Here is a 7387-nt window from a genome sequence, read left to right as displayed (position 1 = left end):
ACAGTATAACGCCCATTACGCTGGTGGACAACAAGATGAGAATCCAGATTCACAACCAATGTACGAATACCGAGATTGATAGCCTCAGTGAGTAACTCAACAACAGCACTATATTCAGCGACATTGTTTGTGGTACAACCCAGACAAACACTTTGAAGGTCTACTAATTCACCGTGAGGATCGTAGATCACCCATGCGCAGAAGAAATATTGTGGGTACTGCGGCAAGCACCATCAGTGAAACCAACGTAAGGTGTACCAGACATCTGCACAGGAAGAAAAAGACACAATAAGCGGCAATTATGCCTACACACCAAGCCAAACATGAAAACACACACACAACACACCTACTGAAAACACACGTATGTACAAATCAGAGTGCATGAAGTTCACGCATAATATTTTTTCAGATAAAGCCCATTTTGGGGCTTATCTAAAGGGTTCCCTTCATAATCAATCAGCTCATAGGCCCCTTTTTGAAAAACTCTCTTTACAATATAAAGCTCGTGCCACATGGGCTCGAATTTGCCTGCCCCCAGCTTATCATTTGCTTGATCATAGAGCAGGACTAAATCTCCTTCAACGAAAGAACGAGGATGAACAATATGATCAAAGTGAGTTTTCACTCTCTTCTTCTGTGCTTCAATAGCTAGAGAGGCTAGTCGACGAGTCTCGTCCAGCCGCTCTAGGTAGAGAAGACGTTCTTCTACCGGAGTAGTGTTGGGGAGTAATTCGACAGCTAATTTCAAAGAAGGGATCTCACACTCAATCGGAAGGGTAGCCTCCAGCCCGTAAACCAATTGGAACGGGGTGAACCCAGTGGCATCCTTCACTGAAGTTCGGTAGGCCCATAAGGTGGAGAACAACATCAAGTGCCAGTTGGACTTGTGCATGCCAATGGTGCGTTGAAGCATCATAACTAGAACCTTGTTGATGGCTTCTACTTGGCCATTGGCCTGAGGATAGTATGGTGTCGAGCTATCATGTCGCAAGCCTAGCTGGGTTGTTAAGTCATCATATGATTACGAAAAAGTTTGTTGTGATCAGTGACGATAGCCTGAGGGACTCCGAAACGTGAAATAACATGATTAAATAAAAATTGCGTCGTTGTGTGACCATCTTCAGATAGTGTAGGCATCGCCTCGACCCATTTTGCGAAATAATCAACGGCAACGATGATATACCCATGCCCCCGGCCGAGTGAGGGTTACAGGTCATATAATCAATGCCCCATTTGGCAAAAGAGCCGACGGTAACGACAAGGTGCAATGGAGCGGGAGGTGCACGCATCTTTCGTTGGTAGATATGGCATTCATGACAAGAGAGGACAACAAGAATGCAATCCCTGAAGATGGAGGGCCAAAAGTAACCAGCACGGAGGATCTTCTGACCAGTAGCATATCCGGGCATGTGACCACCACAAGTGCCAGAATGGCAGTCATTTAGAACTCATTCAGCTTCCTCGAATGTTAAGCATCAGCGGAGAATAGAGTCGGGGTCGAGACGGTATAGGGTGTCTGCAATAATGCGATAAGGTTGAGAATGATGGTGAATCTGTCGTCGAGCATCCTTAGAAAAATCGGGACGAAAAGAGGACGTCTGAAGATAGATAATGATATCCCCATACCAAGGATCGAGGGTGCTGATTAAGAACATAGTTTCATTCGGAATATGGTCCTCTAACCGAGAGGGCGCAGTAACAGATGGCAGAGAGCAAAGCAACTCAGCAAAGATGAGGGACTTCTTAGACTTGGCGGTGGTGAACTCCAAGTCTAACTCTTGGAGGATGACAATCCACTTCGAGTACTTGCCCCCCAGTAACTGACGGGACAGGATGAACATCATCGGGTTGCAATCAGAAACCACCGTCGTGGTGCGCAATAAGATATAATGGCAGAAGCGTTGGACGGCACAAACGATGGCCAATGCCAACTTCTCGACATAGGCATATTGAGTTTCCGTATCTAGTAAATTGTGGCTGAGATAGTAAATGACATGCTTAGTGTCATCATCATCATCTTGAACTAGAACCATGCCAATAGTGGTATCGGCAGCGGCCAAATACAGAGTGTAGTCACAGTGATAATCAGGAGGACGCAACAACGGAGCAGAAACAAGGAGAGCCTTGAGGTGCTCGAAGGACTCTTGTGCAGCGGCATCCCAAAGAAAAGGGGTATCTCACTTCAATAACCGCGTATAACCTTTGGCCACTTCGGCATAGTTCGGAATGAATCGTCATAAAAAATTTGCTTTACCCTGCAAACTCTGCAATTGTTGCAAAGAAGCAGGGGGAGGGAGATTTAGGATGGCTTCGACTTTAAGGGGATCCAGACGGATACCCTCTCGAGAGACGATGAACCCGAGAAGTCTGCCTGACTCAACACAGAAGACACACTTATGAGGATTAAGCCGGATACGATAGTGTCGACAGCGGAGGAAAATTTCGCGAAGGTGAGCTGGATGGTCTTGGCGTTTTGCTGAATGAGCTGGCAGATCATCCAGGTAAGGCTGCACAATGTGTCGAATATCATGGAATGCATAAGACATTGCGCATTGGAAGGTGGCACCGGCATTTTTTAAACCGAAAGGGAGCTTTTTGTAAGCGAAAGTGCCCCACGGACAGATAAAGGTGATCTTGTGTTGATCTGCAAGCGCAATATTAATCTAGTTATAACTAGAAAAGCTATCCATGAATGAGTACATTTCACTCCCGGCACACTCATCAATGAGCTGGTCAATGAAGGGTGTAGGGTAGTTATCTTTGGGACAGGCCCGATTAATATCACGATAATCAACACATACCCTGATAGTGCCCTGTTTTTTAGTCACAGGGACAATATTAGAGACCCAATCTGTGAGTGGGATGGGGTAAATAAAACCAACCTTAAGAAGCTTTTCAACTTCCGCTTTAATAGCCGCAGCCTTTCAGGGGTGCACGGGGCGTAAACATTGTCGAACAGGCTTAGCACCTGGATATGTAGGTATCTCATGCACCACGATGCTAGGATCGATGCCGGGCATCTCTTCATAAGACCAAGCAAACACATCACGAAATTTGCGAAAAAGATCAGTATAAAGTTGAATCTCCTCCGGAGTACAAGTTACTCCGACATGGATATGCTCGACAATCCCTGGTTTAACAGAGATGTCGATTGGTTGAGTTTGCGTGATGTTTCCCATGTTCCCTTCAGAAGACACTTGATGAACTTGAATGGGTGTTTGAAGGGGTTGGGATGGGAGACAAGGAGCAAACCGCTCGAGACAGGTAAGCGTTTCCCAGTGGGCTGGAAGAAACGAGGAACGATGGTGATGATCAAACCAAGGGGGTTCCTCGAAAGACATGGTCTCAATAATCTCTTCATCAGAAGGAAAAATTTCCTTTAAAGGGTCTGAAGAAGCACCATCTCCAAGCCAAGGGGAATGAGCATACGAGTTGAGAGCTCTTCTCAAAGGAGCAGATTCAGAGGGTGGAGCTGTTGCAGAAATGATTTCGACGTAGTTGAGCTCGGCAGGACTCAACGGCATCTCATTGCCCCAGGATTCTATCTAACCGATTGGGGGGAAGAACCCAAGGATCAGAGCGAACAAAAATCATATTAATGGGAGCGATGTTGGGAGGTGGGAGTGAAAAAACACCCATAAGGGCAAGATCTTTAAAGAGTCCAGCTCCCACACTCTCACATGGAACGGAGGTATGCTCCACAAAAGGCACGTTGCCATCGAAAGAGGAGGAGGCGAAGAAGGATAGCTGGTCTACTGTGATGATCTTCCCCTGATGAGGAAAACGAATGACACGAAATAGAGATGAAGCCACGGCTCGCATGGCATATGTCCAGCTTCGTCCCAAAAGGAGGTTGTAAGTTAGATTGGCATCAACGACTTCAACCTCCACTTCGACCGTCTTCCCTTCCAAAGTAATAGGCAAGCGTTGGAGTATACCATAAGGGCGAGACTCTCTCCCATCAAAGGCTTCCAAGGTCGTAGGAGACTGGCTCAAAGTCGGAGAACCGATAGCCTTCCAACAAGCAACAGACATTATGCAAGTAGAAGCACCTTCATTAATGACGGTACGATGAATCGTTTTAGAATTGATGATGACCTGAATAAGGAAGGAAATTTGGTGAGGCAGTCTTGGTATATGACTGTCTAGGTCAAAAGTGATCAAATCCGAGTCGGCTGGGTCAATGCCACCAATAGCTGATAGCAAGGACTTCCTCTGAGAGGGGCAGCTCTGGAGAACTTCTAAAGTGGACATAGTTGACGGAGCCTGGGCTAAGTCCTCAACGATGCTATAGTGTTGAGCAGCACAAGCATTAGGGTTGTAAGAAGACTTCCGGAGTACACCTTTAGGAGGGGGTCGGATGGTCGTTTCAGTGCTAGGTCTCTCAATATGGAGGGGACCAGAACTGGACAGAGGAGCAATAGAGGGGACCTCAGGCTCTTTCCTGGCAGGCGACGGATACTCTTTTGCCCGAGTACTAATGTGGACGGGAATTGTCCCAGCCATAAACACCTGAGAACTGAAGGGAGAAGAGGATTGGGATGGATCATCCACCATTGCGTTTGCTGCAAGGGAAAGGGTTCTTTGAGCACGACAGGAGTCCCAGGGGCACCTTTCAACAAACGACTAACTTCAAACTACCTCGGGTAGTCTTTGGTATAGTGATCCTTGTCACAGATAAGGAAAGGATACTTAGGCTTGCCTTTGGCACCTTCCTCTGGTGGAGGTTTAGGGGAATCTTGCTTCGGTTGTTCAGCTTTATTCTTTCCTTTTCCCTTCTTCTTTCCTTTCGAGGCTTTATCTGTCGTGGTGGACTGGACGGCGTTAACCTCAGAAGTATTACCAGAATTTGATATAGCCTGAGAAGTATTTTCATTCGAAGCATTCGACTTTTGCTTCCCAGGGTTCGCGGAAGATTTCTTAGAGGATGGATTAATAGAACCAATGACGTCGTCAATAGATGGTGTTGGCGGGGCTTTGGAAGTTTCAGGTCTCGGGGCATCAGGCAAATAATCATATAGTGTACCGGATTGGGAGTAAACCAAGTCTAGGTACTGCGCGCGCAATAGCCTGCTCTTTAGTTACACACGCCCCCATAGCAATGTCCCGCACTATCGGACCGACAAATGAGGTCGTGAACCAGTCGATCAGAAGCTGGTCGGGAATCCAAAACTTAATCAAACGGCGACACCACCTCCATTCATGGATATGATCGGAGATATGTGTAGCCATTGTTTGTTTTAAGGATGTCAGGAGATGTGTGCCCGTCTCATATCGAATCGGCAACTGAAAATGAGTTAAAAATGCCATAGCCAACGAGTTAAAGTCCTGAAAAGATCCGCGAGCTAACTCAATATACCATTTAGCAGTAAAGCCAGTGAGGTTTCGTTGAAAAAGGCAGAGCCGGATTGAATCATCAATCCACGAATTTGACGAACACCATAGATGATAAGTCATAACGTGGGCTTGGGGATCTTCTCTAGCTTTACCATCAAACTTGGGACAATCACCCGGAATCTTAGTTGGAACTAGCGGCCAATACGAATTATGAAGAATAGGATCATTTGTCAGTTTTGACACATCCGGTAATTCCAATGTTGCTAAAAAGGGTAATTGAGGGTCAAAGGACATCTGAGGCTGTGGGTAGGAGGTAGCACCAGAGTTCCAGCTGACTGCTTGTTGCCCCCATTGATTTTGTTCGGACGGATTTGGCCCGGAAGGGTTTTGTCCGTAGGGATTTTGTCCATAGGGGTTGTAGCTGTAACTGGACGGTTGACCTTGGATCTGCCCCCCAACATTCCACTGATTACCAACTTGGCTTGCAGGAGCAACATATGGTTGTTGCTAATTCTGATAAGGACTCACCTGCAGTTGTTGATAATTTTGGTATGAGGCAAATTGGGTTTGCCCTTGGGATTGCTAGAAACCATAAGGCGGCTAGGCTCCAAACTGAGCCTGGGAGCCAGGCTGCGTTTGATAAGCAGGTTGAGATTGAGATCCAACCTGCATTTGAGGACCGGATTAGGTCTGGAGCCCAGACTAGGACTGAAAACCGGGTGGAGCTTGAGAAGCAACAATCATTTGAGTGCCCAGTTGAGCAGGCCCAGACGGATGTCCTTGAGAGAACTGAGGCTGAGCCGTCTGGCCAGAAGGTTGACCTAGTTGAGATTGAGATTGACCCAGTTGCCCAGACGGTTGAGCGTGTTAGGTATTGGGTTGTCCTTGCACAACTGAGGGCTGTCCTGATTGACCGAATGGCTGAGTAGACTGGACAGTTGGTTGGCCTGGTTGGATTTGAGGCTGATCAATTTGTCCAGATGGTTGACTAGACTGGACAGTGGGTTGGCATTGCTGAATGTAAGGTTGGCCAACTTGCCCAGAAGGGTAGCCTTGCTGGACACCAAGTTGGCCTTGTTGTATGTAAGGTTGTCCCAGATTACCAGAAGACTGCCCGAAATAGGTAAAAGCTGAACCTCTAGAGGCCGAAGGTTGTCCCTGGAAGGGTTGTCCTTGTCGGCCTCCAGGTTTCCGTGGATAAGGTTGTCCGTAATACGGTTGTCCATTAGAGGGCTGCGCGTAAGATGACTGAACTTGATAGGGTGGTCCCTGAAAATTGCCAGGGGGTACTTGGCCACCATGATAAGGGGTGGTACCCCAAGCAACGGACAACGGAACTGAGACCTCAACCGTAGGTTGAGATGGAAAAGGTCCGGGGTAATAAATAGGGGCTCCTCGAGAATCGTAATAATGAAACGGATCTTGGGGGTCCAGATTCTTAAGAGCTTGTAAATATTGATCGTATGCCCCCCTTGCTGGAATGGAACCAGAAGAAGGTGGGGCATTTAGTGTAGGATCAACAACTTTGGATGTAGATGCCGATGGGCCACTATTTGTAGATCCGGACGAAGGTCCAGCAATAGTGGTCACAACTGAGGATGCAGTGACGGCACTAACAACAGGGGCTGAAGAAGCCACACAAACAGTTGGAATAGTCGGGACTGAGGTGACAGACACATTGTGAATTTGAGGGGTAAAAGGCTCCGAAGTCGGAGTGACGGTACGAGACCACATGGAACTCGTAAGGGGAGTTCTAGAACCCATAACATCCCTCAAAGCCTTATAGCGTAAAGGCAGCGTGACACTGAGAGGGGTGACCAAGGATTCATCGCTCGTCACCAAGGATTCCTCACTCGTGACGGGGGATGTATCATCCATGTCAGAAGAAGACATTGGGACCGAGACACTAGGAGGAGTAACGGGAATATCTTCTTTGGAAGGCTCCCAAACGGGGTTCCAATGGATAGCGTAAGACTCGTCATCTGGAGCACGAGAGTTAATCGGTTGGATACTCGGAATAACCGGGAGAGTATCACTAACAATCGGTGCC

This window comes from Pinus tabuliformis, chromosome 5_2 (genome assembly GCF_031772625.1).
Source record: "Pinus tabuliformis cultivar Carrire ecotype Pingquan chromosome 5_2, CPIR1, whole genome shotgun sequence".
Taxonomy (NCBI): Eukaryota; Viridiplantae; Streptophyta; class Pinopsida; order Pinales; family Pinaceae; genus Pinus; species Pinus tabuliformis.
Note: the sequence above shows the minus strand (reverse complement) of the source record.